At 41.4% G+C, this 14,640-nt stretch overlaps 3 long non-coding RNA genes across 3 annotated transcripts; 1 reads left to right on the top strand and 2 right to left on the bottom strand.

Annotated features, from left to right (window-relative positions):
• The first annotated feature begins 932 nt into the window (after positions 1–932).
• On the top strand, positions 933–1,776 carry LOC133392696 (uncharacterized). Its single transcript, XR_009765763.1, has 2 exons — positions 933–1,280; positions 1,354–1,776. It is a non-coding gene; the product is annotated as an uncharacterized LOC133392696 (long non-coding RNA).
• An 843-nt stretch (positions 1,777–2,619) lies between these two features.
• Positions 2,620–4,507, bottom strand: LOC133392189 (uncharacterized). The gene is made up of 3 exons (XR_009765518.1): positions 3,712–4,507; positions 3,512–3,601; positions 2,620–3,446 (listed from the first exon to the last, which is right to left on the bottom strand). It is a non-coding gene; the product is annotated as an uncharacterized LOC133392189 (long non-coding RNA).
• Positions 4,508–4,576: 69 nt separating this feature from the next.
• LOC133392733 (uncharacterized) lies at positions 4,577–5,661 on the bottom strand. Its single transcript, XR_009765781.1, has 3 exons — positions 4,993–5,661; positions 4,795–4,885; positions 4,577–4,729 (listed from the first exon to the last, which is right to left on the bottom strand). It is a non-coding gene; the product is annotated as an uncharacterized LOC133392733 (long non-coding RNA).
• Between the last annotated feature and the right edge of the window lie 8,979 nt (positions 5,662–14,640).

Genomic DNA, 14,640 nt, shown 5'->3' with positions numbered 1-14,640 from the left:
GAACGTTCGACCCCGGCAGGTAGAACTCATTCTGACACGCGCTTCTTACGGTCTCTCAATGGTACGTTATTTTAAAACTGAGCGCCATCTGACAACCGCGGCGAACGGATCTCGTCGTTCGAAGCCCATACTCGCCCCGATTGTGACACACGCACAGCGCTATCTCTACGCATACACCATATACTTCCGCACACAGCAGTTTCTTAGTTTCGCTTGCATCAAACCACGATGCTCACAGCATAACGTTTTGCACACAGCGTTTTATGTTTCGCACTCAGCAGTTAAACTCGCACACAGCGTGTTTCACATCGCACTCAGAGGTGTCGCGTGTGGACTGCAGAGCTGAACAGACGTCCCGCCCAACCGGCATTATCGCGCGATTTTTATGTGTATCTATCATTTTTCTCATTCTAACATTCAGAAAATTTTTCACTCTGTCTTGCTCTTCTGGGTGTTGGTCACTTTTTGCTCGCAACTTGGCTGTGTTTCACCAACCATCCTCATGTTGCATATGGTTCTTCTCTTTCCATCGTTCGAGAGAAACTCTTGTGTCTCGCTTTTCTGGGACTTGTCCAATTTCGCTTGCTACACCAAGCGTTCACGCAAGCGATCTTCTCTCGTCCGCTCTTTGTATCATCTTGCAGGTACTCCCCGATATACGCTATTAATGCGGACCGGAGGCAATAGCGTATCTCGAATATTAGCAAACGTCGAGTTTTCAGTCAAATTATAGCTAATTTTCGTATAATTTTGCTTGAAGTGGTAGGATTTACCACTTAATTAGTTATTTGATCTGATTCAACTGAAGATTACAATTGTACACCTTTTGAAATGGCTTTTAATATTCGATCAAAAGGGAATTTATTTTGAATTTGATATTCGATGTGTCAAATTAGTACAATTTGCTCAAAAAACTTTAAAATTTAGAAAAAAAGCGTATAGCGAAATCGTGTATATCGAGTATGGCGTATATCGGGTAATACCTGTATAGCCACCAGAGGAAGGCGCTGCTTCGCGTTCACATGAAAATGTGGTAGTGTGAAATCAAGTTTGCAAGCGGTAGGCTACGTCGATGCGTGCCCGTTTTTTTCTCTCGTGAAACCAGTACGGAAAAACTATTTGGTAAGTACAGCTTTTAATAAAGGATTGTATCAATCTGTATCAAACTGAATGGTATTAATAATTGGTGATATCAAATCAATTTCGTTTTCTATAGAAAATCGTAACACACGCACAAACGGAAGTGAGCACGGACCACGATAGAAATAATTAATTGGTTGGTAAGTATCATGCTTCGCGTTAAATGGAACAGCGGTTTTCAAAATAGATAATATTTCCCTCTTTCACCAACAGTGCCAAAAACAAAAGGACAGGAGAGGCAGGAACGATCATTCAACGCGTTAGCGCCGGACGAAGGAGAAGCGGCAGGAAGGCAGGAACGATCCTCCAACGTGCTCGCGCTCCAACGTGCTCGCGAAGGCAGGAACGCGCCTGGTAGAGGAGAGGCGGCAGGAAGGTAGGGACGATCATCCAGCACGCTAGCGCAGCACCTGGGAACAGCGAGGGGGAGGCAAGCAGGAATAATTTTTAACGCGTACACACCATTCGACGAAGACAACGCTGAATGAAAGGAAGAACGAGGAGAGAAGGCAGGCAAGACGGGTACGTGTGTATTCCGCACCGGTTTTCGGCAGTGTGAATTGTGTGAGTATGTAAATTTGTATGTGCGAGTAAGAAGGTAAAATAAAGAGCGTAAGCATGTACGGAATCGACAAATGAGAGAAAGAGCTTTGTAGGGAGAATGAAGAGAATGATAGAAATTGAGAAGGGATGTAGCATACATAAACCAAATGTATGATACACGCTGTCGCACGATTTCAAAAACCTTCTCTATAGTTCTGCTATCGAGAACGATTTGACCGCGCTATAGAGAACACTTTTTCTATACAAAAAAAACCGCTTGCAACGTGACAATGTTGGTTGGGCGCTTGGCAAAATGTCGCGCGGCATGCATGCTTGAAATCGATCCCGCTTGGCAAAATGTCGCGCGACATGCATGCTTGAAATCGATGCTTGTTAACATTTTATTTCAAGCATCGTGAGAGTCCCAGCGTGAGCGCTGAGCGCACCTCCCCTCATTCTCAATGCCGCGTTTTTGGTTAATCCTCGCTCCCACCCTTTCTTTCCTTCTCCTCAACGGACCCGACAGACAAAGAGAACGAAATTTTCAGGCGAGGGGTAGGTAGAAACACGCGGTGGGGGTCCGGCCCAAGCACGGATCCGAAGTCCGTTGTTTTGGGCTGAGAATTAAAAATGGCGTATGGAGCGCTACCACGGAGAGAATGCGCTCTCTTGCTTGCTTTTAAAATACACGAGGCGCTCTCGCTGTAAAGAACGCTCGCTCGCGCTGTTTCATCGTATTTTCCTCATACCCCTTCCTTCCCGTTTCTTTCGGCTTGCGCAGCGCTGAACTGGTACCCCCTCCCACTTGATTCCAGCGAATTGCGCTGCGCTGGACTGACACCCCCTCCCGCTCGTTTCTTTCGTAGCGCGCTGTGCGCTTCCCTTCATTCGGACTTGGTGCACCCGAATCAAAACAAAAACTTGAACACATCAAACTTGGTTTATATTTTATCACTTTTATTGCAAATAAAGGGGCATTTTCACACATAGCTTCACACAATCTTGCCACAAAATCACACACAATATTTTTATAAAAAAATCGTCGTATTTAAAATAGTCGCCTAACTGCATGGATACCGTTGTTGATGTTCAATACAGCAAACAAATATTAAAATGAAGCAACGCAAATCACACATTTAGGATAGATGATAAAAAATAAGCGCAGCTTTATTTCAATGTGCACAACACTTCAACACTTAGCGAAACTTCGATCGCCCGGGACTTAGGCTAACACGCGCGCAGCCTTTCACGGCGAACGCTTGAGCTGAACTGACGATTTCGTGTGGTGGCAAGAAGGGGAGCGCACAGAGGAACACTCGCTGCATTAGTGCGAGCGAGACACCGATACCCGCATGCCGCTGCGAGAAAACCAAACTGAGCGCGCAGGCTGAAAGTGAACGCACACATTCACACATGTGTAATTGTTGAGTGCAAAAACTGTGTAGAAACCAAAACACGCTCGCGCCTCCGAGCAATTCCGCGAATTTTCAACCGTCTCCCCATGCTTCTACATGCCCCTCGCCTGAAAGTCACACACTTTTTCATTCTCATTGCTAGTAGGGGACCCACCATTCCCGCGAGCGTAGACCGATCAAAAAATTCCAGGAAATTCGGACAGTAAGTGTTCAGTTTTTTATTCACAGAGCTATTCGGGAATATTATAATACTTGATGGTGCGTGTTGGGCGAACGAAACGTTTGCAGCTTGCTCCACCGATGGCGCGTGCTATTAGAAGAAAAACACTTGCTGTTTGATGCGTTTTCCTGAGGAATGAAAGACATATCTAGCATTAGAATAGTGAACAAAACTAGGACTATTTAAAACTTACCGATCACGAATATATTGAAGTTAAATGGCGACTCTGTAAGCCCAATTCACCTTCTTTGATCGGTTATCAGGTGCTTTGGCAATGAAATAGCTAGGTGTGATGGAAAATAATAGAAGAATATACAAACATTAAAAGCAGTACGATTATTTATTAGAACACAAACATCATTTGGAAGATTCTTCTTTTATGCATACACTTACCCGTAGATCAAGTAACAAAACAAACTGCATTTACGCCTGCGTTGACATCTTTCACGATTTACTTAACCACTTTTCTATAAACATTTTATAATTTTCACTGCATCTTCCGGCACCGATCCTTCCCAAATGAAATTTGCATTCGTTCTGGCAATGAGTTTCGAACGATCAAAACACAACGCGAGAGTGAAGAACACAAAGTAAATGGCACTATGTACAAGAGTTGATCATTTGGTCAAAATAGAGTATAATGGAATTCATTTTACTTCAAATGAATTTAATTTTTTCTGATTTACATTTCAACTATTGTTATCAGCCTAGTTGTAAATGTTTAAAATTTTGATGAAGTGAAAACATCATTACCAGATAAATGAAACGATAATCGACGCATTTTGACCATATCGAATTATGATCGTCTTTACACATAGTGTCATCTCTGGCGCTTCAGGGTCTCACGCTCATAGCAAAAATTCTCGCAACTTCGCAACGGTGGGAGCGTTCAGCTGTGGAGGGCTGGAGGAGTGCGAGTGTGTGTCTCATGCACACAGCGAAATTTTGGTCAACACCTCGATGGTGGGAGCGTTTTTCCATGGGATGGGGTAGTGGAGTGCGAGTGTGTCGCATGATTCCTTTAAAACTAAGGCCAGGGGTAGCGAGAGGTATCAAAATGAGTTACTCTTTGCCAAGCGGGATGCTTGTTAACATTTTATTTCAAGCATCGTGAGTGTCCCAGCGTGAGCGCTGAGCGCACCTCCCCTCATTCTCAATGCCGCGTTTTTGGTTAATCCTCGCTCCCACCCTTTCTTTCCTTTTCCTCAAAGAATCCCGCATTCCCGCGAGCGTAGACCGATCAAAAAATTCCAGGAAATTCCGACAGTAAGTGTGCAGTTTTTTATTCACAGTACTGTTTGGCAAAATATCAATTCTTGATGGCGCGTACTGGCGATCAAATCGTTGGCTGCTTGCTCCACCGATGGCGCGAGCTGTTGGAAGAAAAACACTTGTTGTTTGATGCGTTTTCCTGAGGAATGAAAGATATATCTAGCATTAGAATGGTGAACATAACTAGGACTATTTAAAACTTACCGATCACGAAGATATTTGAAGTTAAACGGCGACTCTGTAAGCCCGATTCACCTTCTTTGATCGGTTATCAGGTGCTTTGGTAATGAAATAGCTAGGTGTGATGGAAAATAATAGAAGAATAAACAAACATTAAAAGCAATACGATTGCTAAAACACAAACATCATTTGAAATATTCTTCTTCTTATGCATGCACTTACCCGTAGATCATGTAACAAAACAAACTGCAGTTACGCCTGCGTTTACATCTTTCACGATTTACTTAACCACTTTTCTATAAACATTATATAATTTTCACTGCATCTTCCGGCACCGATCCTTCCCAAATGAAATTTGCATTCGTTCTGGCAATGAGTTTCGAACGATCACAACACAGCGCGAGAGTGAAGAACACAAAGTAAATGGCACTATGTACAAGAGTTGATCATGTGGTCAAAATAGAGTATAATGGAATTCATTTTACTTCAAATGAATTTAATTTATTCTGATTTACATTTCAATTATTGTTATCAGCCTAGTTGTTAATGTTTAAAATTTTGATGAAGTGAAAACATCATTACCAGATAAATGAAACGATAATCGACGCATTTTGACCATATCGAATTATGATCGTCTTTACACATAGTGTCATCTCTGGCGCTTCAGGGTCTCACGCTCAGAGCAAAAATTCTCGCAAATTCGCAACGGTGGGAGCGTTCAGCTGTGGAGGGCTGGAGGAGTGCGAGTGTGTGTTTCATGCACATAGCGAAATTTTGGTCAACACCTCGATGGTGGGAGCGTTTTTCCATGGGATGGGGTAGTGGGATGCGAGTGTGTCGCATGATTCCTTTAAAACTAAGGCCAGGGGTAGCGAGAGGCATCAAAATGAGTTACTCTTTGCCAAGCGGGTGCGACACGCGCGCACAGCTCAAATCAATACCTCATCATCGTTGGCGCAAAGTATTGGGCTGAGCGAGAAACCTTCAATTTTTGCGGGTGTGGGTGGCCTGTGCACGAGACACCCAAACCCAAAACCACGAAGAGCAACTTGCTGCTAAAATGGAATGCACAGAACGCTGTGCTTACCACGCAAACAATGAGACCCCAAATTTTGAGTGATTCAGGCCGAGGGGTATGAGGAAGCTTGAGGAAGTACGGAGAAGCGCGCTGCGATGAGAGTTCGCATTCTGTTTTACACGCGCGCTTCACTAACACCAATAAAAATACCGTGCTTTGACGAGCCGTCTGTGAATGTGTGTGTGTGTCTTCTTTCAGCGAGCTCAACTTGGAGCTGCTCGTCACATCGTGTTGTCTCGCTTACACTACAGCATCGAACCATCGCTCCGTATGTCCCCCCCCTCCTACGCGTACAAAACCACCAGTACAGCGCGACGCTTTGTCGGAGATGGTTGTGCGCGTTTGGTTCTAAGTTCCGCGCGCAGTGTTTGTGCGTTGATGCGCATTTCGTGCGCCGGTGTGTTTTGGTGAAGTGTGCAGTGAATAAACAGTGTGCACAGACGCACATGCAGTGCGTGGATCCACAGGTAAGAATTTGCTGAACAGAGTCAACGCAGATTGTCGACAAGTTTCCCGCAGCCTGGCTCGACCCGGTATGACGTCATTGGATTCTAAATGTGTACTTTAGTGTGTACTTTATGTTTCAATAAAGTGTTTCATGTAATAAAAAATGACCGTGTTTGTGTTTAGTTTTAGAATAAGTGCATGAAAGAAAACGAAAAACGAAAGAAACAACTATCTTTACATGTGTTGGTAGCATGGCTCGAAAGAACACAAACACATTGAGAACTGCAGAGCGCACCGTGCGTTACGGGTGGGGAGGGGGAGGGCTCGCGCGAGGGTGTAACTCATTCGTCGAAGAGACACTGTATTTCGACAGCGTAACTCAAATCACTCAAAAAATACACTCATTTTGCCGGACGGGTAACTACCACCGAAAACCCGTTACACAACACAAGCATACAACACACCCAGACTAAAATTTAAAGGCCCCGAAACACAATATCAATACACCGGCACGTAGCCTGTAAAATTAGCAGGAAAAACTGACTAACATCAAGCAAGCAACGGTGCTCCAGTGGGTAGTGGTTTCATTCGAGAAACGATTCCATCGATATCGATGTGTGCGCTTTTCAATTGGCTTGGATGAAACGTGCCTGTGCTTGGCTGGGGGGCCCTATACTTGTTTTGCAGATGTGTGCCGAAAACAGACAGCTGTTTTCACGCGAAAAATGGTATTCACATCTCAAGCCTGAGATCGTGGAGCGTGCCTGCTTTTAACCCAAAACCTTAAATTTTCACGCAGGGCCCTTCTCAACTTTTGTGGTTGAGACAAATAGGGGAAATCGGGAAGGGGTGGTATTCATATGTCCAAAAAGGATCTGGGCCATTGTTGAGAACGCGACAATCCAGATTTTTTATATTTCTTTCTAACCATAAAATAGACTAAAATATGATAGTTTAAAAGTACTCGAGAACAGACGTACCATCAAACATAGTGTTATCCTAAACCCTTCAAGTAGGGCCATCTGGTTTTTGACTTGCATTTTTTAGCGATCAATTACTTCAATTAATTTCGAACCTATAACGGTTAATTTACTATTACAGCATGCACGTGTGTCAAGCTAGACCAATTCCGAGAAGCGTAGAAAAATTCTACATCCATTTTTCTCACGGCCATAAAATTGTTAAACCTAAATCACTCAAACGTAGATGCGTTAATTACATTAACCAGATCATGAATTCGAAAGCAATAAGTTCAATTATTTGTCAATGATGCAACACATCCGGAACATGCACCACAGAATTCAAGTGTTAGGTACAGTCACGCCAAAAAGGGAAAACCACAACGCCTGCAATCGATGCAACAATTTGTTCTCACCAGAGAAAGCAATAAAAAAAGGGATCACATTTCCTTCAGGACAACGCTTGACAAAAAACAGAACCAGAAAACCTCTCAGAAGAATGCGTAGGCGTGGCGAAAAGGGAAAAGGCTAGCGACACGAACATATGCGTGAAAGGAAAATAAAATAACCTTCCCACAATAGAAGAATAGTATATAAGAATTCATTTTGATTCTGAATAAACACTTGCTATTTAGATCTAAAAAAGAAAAGATCTGTGTGTCAGCGTCGGAAGTTCTTTTTTTCCTCGTCTTCAAAAGGTGGTACTGCCAGCGCGTTGGCAACGGACTCGATCTATCGTCTGATCGAGCCAAAAAAGGTTTTGTAAACGCCTCGAAGTTTTACAGCCATGTTAATATTAAAATGATGTTTTATCACTATTTAGCTACAACTTTTTACGTGAAGACAAGATAAAAAACCGTTACAGCTATACTGAAGACAAAACTCAAAGGTGGTTTACGGGAACCCAACGATTATGTGGACTCTTCGATGAAGGGGCCCCGTCGGTAAGGAGGCCCCGTCAATAAGGGCCCCGTCAATAAGGGGCCCCGTGCATTTGGTGTCTTGGTGTGGATGGTCGGTGCACGAGCTCACCGAAAAAACGCGGAGACACTTTCTGCTAAAATCCAATCCACAGAACACTGAACAGAACGCTGCGTTTAACCACCATAGAAAACCCGTAACAACAGCTACAAGCACACATCATACACAGGCAAAAATTTAAAGGCCCCTACACAAAATTTCAATACACCGGCTCGTAGCCGGAAAAATTAGCAGGAAAAACTGACACCAAGCTCGCGTCGCTTTAAAAAGCCTAGGAAGGTCGTTTGGTCAACGGTGCTTCAGTGGGTTGAGGCTTCATTCGAGAAATGGTTAAATCGATGTCATTGTGTGCGCTCTTGGCTGGGATGAACCGTCCTGTTCTTGTATACGGGGTCCCTGCTACCGCTTTGCGATTGTGTGCCGAAAGCAGACAGCTGTTTCACACGAAAAATGGTATTCACATTCCTGGCCTGGGATAGTGGATTGTGTGTGTCTTTTAATGCGAAAACTAAAATTTTCATTATTGATCCTAATCGAACACATCAAGTTTGTGGACCGAAGAGAAGGGGAAATGGGAAAGGTTTCAGTTAGAAGGAAGGGGGGAAGGGTATAAAAATACTCAAGGAAGCTATGGACCATGTTTATTTATATATGGTTTTTATCGACTATTTCAATTTTTGCGAATACAACAAGACCAAAAACCGTTACAGCTGCATCTACATACAGCCATACACAGCCATAATACGAAGAACAATCTCCATTGCCTCGGCCATTTGGGGGCCCCGTTGATGATCCCGTCGATTGAGGGGCCCCTTCCATTTGGTGTTGTCAACCCAATATAACCCCATTTTCCCTCCGGGGGTTATGTTTACAATCAGATTTACTTTAACTACCAGACCTATCAGAAGCATATTTATTTTATTTAACAGAAGCATTTTACTATCAGAAGCAGAAAACATTTGCCTTTTTAACATGTGCAATATTTTTACCTTAGTTGGAAGCGCAGAACGCTGCGATGCATGCCCACAGCTCAAAACAATATCATTTCATCAGCGTTGGCCCAAAACGTTGTGTCAAATGCATTGAACGTTATGCACGAGTTGGGTAAAGCGAAAATCCGTTACAAGAGATGCCTCACGCAAACTACATGCACATACGACATTAAAAGGCCCCGAAACCGATCTCAACACAACGGTTCGTAGACGGAGAAATTAGCAAGAAAAATTGGCTACTTGGTGTCAGGCGCTCTTTTTGACTGTGGAGATTTCATTCAAGAATCGATTCCGATGTCGATGTGTGCGCTCTTTAATTTGGCCTGTGTCTATGTTATCTCGCAAAAACTAAGAACTCGTGCCCGGCTTACCTTTGGGGCCCCAGTCAAAATTGTGGACTGGACGAAGTGATGGTGGAAAGGCAATCTGTTGAAGGGTTTGGGTCAAATTTGGAAGGGTCGACGGAAAGGAAATATCGATATAAATGATCGCGTAAAATTTGAACTAATTAGGCTGTCGGCAGCGATCGGCAAAGTCCTGCCCGCCACAATATGCAGTCAGGCCCGAGAAAATATTTGCGTGATTTTGAAAGATAGGAAGATCCTATTCATTAAAAATTAACTGAACATATTTTAAAATGACAATTCATATCGTTGAACTCCTCCAAATTTGATCACCATAACATGGATTGTCGACCAATCAATATGGTCAAATTTGAGGAGAAATTAGAAAATAGAAACGAATAATTCCATAAAAACCTGACTGTTGATTTTACGAGAACAATGGTTACACACTATTGCTTTTTAAGGATGCAACGATTTTCTTGGAGCTTTTTTTTAAAGAAATACACTATCAATTGGTCTGACCTGGCCTTACTTGTCCGTGGCCTCATAATAGTACTGAACGATTGTACGTTTGTCTCGATAACTTTTCAGCTGTTAAGGTTTTTGTACCATCTTCAGATATATCCTGAAAACAATTTGCAACATGGAAGGATGGGTACATTAAGAAGCGTTATTGCGATTTTGCTTAATTGTTTGGAACTTTTTATGACTTTTGCACACTATGCTGCTGACTCTTAATTGACGAATCTTTACAATCAATTTTAGTAATTGTAATTTAATAAAATGAATTTGAAACATGCTTCGATGATATAATAATTTGAGAAAAACAACAATATAACCAATCGCATTGTTTAATATCATAAACCAGTTATTTTGTGTATTAACTGTAATAATATAATAATGCATGTGTAAAAAAAAAGCATTCTCCTGACCCTCAGCGCTCGATCATTTAGAAAGCAGCTGATTCAAAACAGTTGTCTCCAACCTGTGGTCCGCGGATCACTTGAGACAAACATACTGCAATACATGGTATTTACAGTTACTTTCGAATGAAAATATTATTTTTCCCGCGTGCAAGAAGTTATCGCTCTGACCGATTGAAAATGAAGTAGCCGTAATTAGAAGCAAGACGGTACTTCAGTATTCATTGTAAAGGTAAACACCAACGTAAAAGCGAAATATTGTTTTCATGTTATGCTCACGATGACGATTTTAAATCAAATCGTCCGTATTATGAAACACGAGCTGGAAACTGTGAAGTAGGAAAGAAACTATCATTTAGAACCATCGTTCTTGTCAATAAAAGACAAACGTAACTAGCTTAGCGAAAACGATAACTTTCAGACCTTTAACTTCTTTTGAGTATAAATAAAACCAACTCCGAACATGGCAGGTTAGATTTGTTCGGATTGTCAGGATAGGACTAAGCCCATCCATCATCTATCGACTTCTCATTTAAGGAGTTTCCTTATGTCCTCCTACCCAAGGTAAGCCCTCTAAACTCCAACGTCCTAAAGGTTTTTATGATCGTCTAGACGATCAAGTGTCGAAAGTCCGCTTCGAAACAGTATCCACAGTACCCAAAATTTGAACATACTACAAAGCCTTTCTGATATTACTGATTGTTTAGTCATTGATATCGATTAAAAATTGGCGAAAAAAAGTATTGAAATTGGAGTTTTTATTGATGCGCGGGTGGCAGTCCATACTGCTCTTGTTCATCTCTGTTTCATAAAGATTTATACAGATGTGCACTGTATTTTGTCGAAACAAATTTGTTGATTTGGTATGCACTCACGGTTACCACAAAATTTCAGCAAGAACAGCAAAGTGGTGTGAAGATTTTTCTCAACCAAAACGTTAATCCCGCAAGCCGAATACGCACCTAAAATTTTATCGGGGTGTCTGTAAGCGGTTACCAAATCAAAGTTTTGTTCATCACGAGCAAGCGGGCATCGCATTATGTTTTCTTTTGAGGCTCAGGCATGTCGTTTTGACAGAATAAAACTACCCCCATATGGACATTTTGCGCATCCACCCATAAAAAGAGATTACAAGTATTACAGAATAAAATTCTAAAAATTATCATTAACGGTCCTCCATGGTATAGACCAGCTTCCTTACACAGTAGGCTGAACACTGAATATATAAATGTCCATATTGAAAAGCTAAACAACAATTATACAAACAAGTGCCGTAATAGTTCCAACAGCTTAATACAACAGCTAGTGCTATGATTCTTAGATAGTTATTACGTAGGATTAGATAGGTTACTTTAGGCCATAGATAGTTATAGGTTAGCTCTTACATAAAACTTCAGTGGGTTTTTGAGATAATTTTCCCACTATCACCCAAAAACCATTCCTAGAATTAGCAAGGGCCGGTCTGGTGGTACAGTCGTCAACTCGTACGACTTAACAGCATGCTCGTCATGGGTTCAAGCCCCGAATAGACCGTGTCCCCATACGTAGGACTGACTATCCTGCTATGGTAACAATAAGTCACTGAAAGCCAAGCCCACCTCAATAGTTAGTGGGTTCAGGCAGGCCTTGACCGACAACGGTTGTTGTGCCAAAGAAGAAGAGGAGAAGAATTAGCAAAATAGAACTCCAACAATGTTATATATAACGAATATAAAAGAACAATGAGGAGAGTCTAAAATGACGGACCCATTAAAAATTGTAGGGAAAATGCGATACGCGCAAGAATGTAATTATTCAATAAACAAATACTACTACTGCTACTGACAGAATAAATAGCTGCATTTTCAGTAATTTGTTTTACTGATATTCAGTGAAACGACAAAACCATGTATTATTCAATAGCTTTCAGTAAAAAATGTAACTGCAGCAAACTTAGAACATTTGCAGTGTATGATTCGTACAACATTTCTCCCCCCCCCCCATCCCCCCCTCCACACCAATCGAGTGATTTTTTGAAGGGGCCCCGTCTACCATAACGCCTAGGGAGGCTTGACCCGCCACTGATTCCTGCAACGCAAGAAACAATGTTGATGCCACGGTAAAATGCGCAAATTGAGATGAAAATCATCGAGCGCGTGATGTGGCTTGCCCTCAACGCACAAAATACCAACAAATACAAATACTTGCAAATAAAAAAACGCAGAAATCATTCATCCGCTGCTAAAGACAACCAGAGAGCCCCTCCACCACCACTCTCCTCAACTGAGCACTTCCCGCTTACAGGCATGCAGTCTTTTGCTCCCAGCAGTTCCGCATTCTCCCGAAAAAACACCAACACACAAATGCCACCGGGCTTTCAATACAATCTTGCGCAACGATTGATAAACGCTCAGACGACTATCCCCGAGCCGATCTCCACCCAACAAGAAAACCTGTATGACGCTACTACGATAATGCAAATTTTCAAAGAAATGAGCACAAAGCTCCGCTCTTGCCGTACCAAGGCTGATGAAATCATCGTCTTAGGGGAACTTATTATTACGTATGGATAAGTTAAGAGTTGTAGTATGGAACGCACAATCTGTAAAATCCAAGGCAATGCCACTAAGAGACTTCCTACATCAGCAAAAAATTGATATCGCTCTCATAGTGGAAACATTTCTCAAACCTGATCTGAGCATATACATCGAAAATTATACTATCCACAGACTCGATCCACCTGCAGAAACGAGAGTAGCGATCGCAGTACGAAAACCCATTCAACATAGGCTACATACACATTACTTCCACAGCATATTGCCCTAAACAATGTACGATCGCTAATGAAATGGCTGCATCCTTCAAAAAGGATGTATTATCGCTGATGAGCACAAATGCTCGGACACTAATAGGGTCAGACCTAAACGCCAGACACGTGCTTTGCGGAAATGCTCGTAATAACACTAATGGGGTTTTACTCTCCGATTTATCGCTACTTGGAAGGTGTTTCGTCGCGAATAGTTTTCAGATAAAATTTCCTTTTCTTTCTTTGATTTTTGCTGCTAGGGTAAATGTACCAATAGTGGTGCAATTTGTGGTGGTACAGATGTATTTTAATGGATTTAAAGTGTCAGAAACGACAATTTCTGAATATGTCAACACATAACAGTTGGAATATGTTTTATCTTCGCAATCACAACCATTTTTACCATAAAACACATCGAATTTACGAAAAAATACATATTTTTGTGATTGCTTCCTTGTACCTATAATGGTGGTATGGTTCCTATAGTCGTCGTATTGTGTTCCTATAGTGGTGGCAAACAAAGATGCATCAAAAACGGTGTATAATATCAATGAAACTTAGTTTAGAAGCTGTTTTCGTATGAATAGCATGGATTATTGCCATAATAATGATATCTTTCGTAATTTGATCGTAAAAAATGTATGAATTTGGTTGATGAAAATATTGACTGAAGTACTGAATAACACCTGTCGTCAATCCATACTCAGAAGAGTTTGCTTGATTTGAAGTCGATTTTTCACTCAGCCAGATAAGCGAATTTTGGCCTTTGTTTCATAAATTACTTACAGAAAGCTAATTTTTGTTGCTTATTTTAATGAAAACAGTACGACATGTCAAAAATGTCGTCGAAAAAAATCTAAAATTAGCTGTTTTAATTGATTTTAGAACTAGGACCACTATAGGAACATGCCTGTTTGGTGTACCTATAATGGCACTATCGTAATTAACACCTAAAAATACGTAAATATGGTCAAAAGCCAATGAATTTGAATAAAACAATATAATTTGATAACAATTATGTTAAAAAACTAATAATTGCATTGTTATGTGGTCATTTAGAACGTTAACAAGAATATGAGTATCGTTATGAAATCCTAAGGATTTTGGAAAAATGTTGATACCTTTCACAAAATAATGGATTTTTCGGTCACTAAGAAACGGAATGGCCCAATTTCATTTTTAAATCCTTTGTAAAAGGCTAGAGAACATTTCACACTATCATAAAAAACTTAACTACTGTTAATTTATCGTATGAGACGCATTTTAGTGCAATACCACCACTATTGGTACTAGCACCACTATAGGTACGTTTACCCTAATAATTACCGAAGCCGTTGTGATAAATTGTTGGTGAAGAAGAG

The sequence above is a fragment of the Anopheles gambiae genome, chromosome X (genome assembly GCF_943734735.2).
Source record: "Anopheles gambiae chromosome X, idAnoGambNW_F1_1, whole genome shotgun sequence".
NCBI lineage: Eukaryota > Metazoa > Arthropoda > Insecta > Diptera > Culicidae > Anopheles > Anopheles gambiae.
The sequence above is the reverse complement of the archived record's forward strand: the minus strand, read 5'-3'. Positions and strand labels throughout refer to the sequence as shown.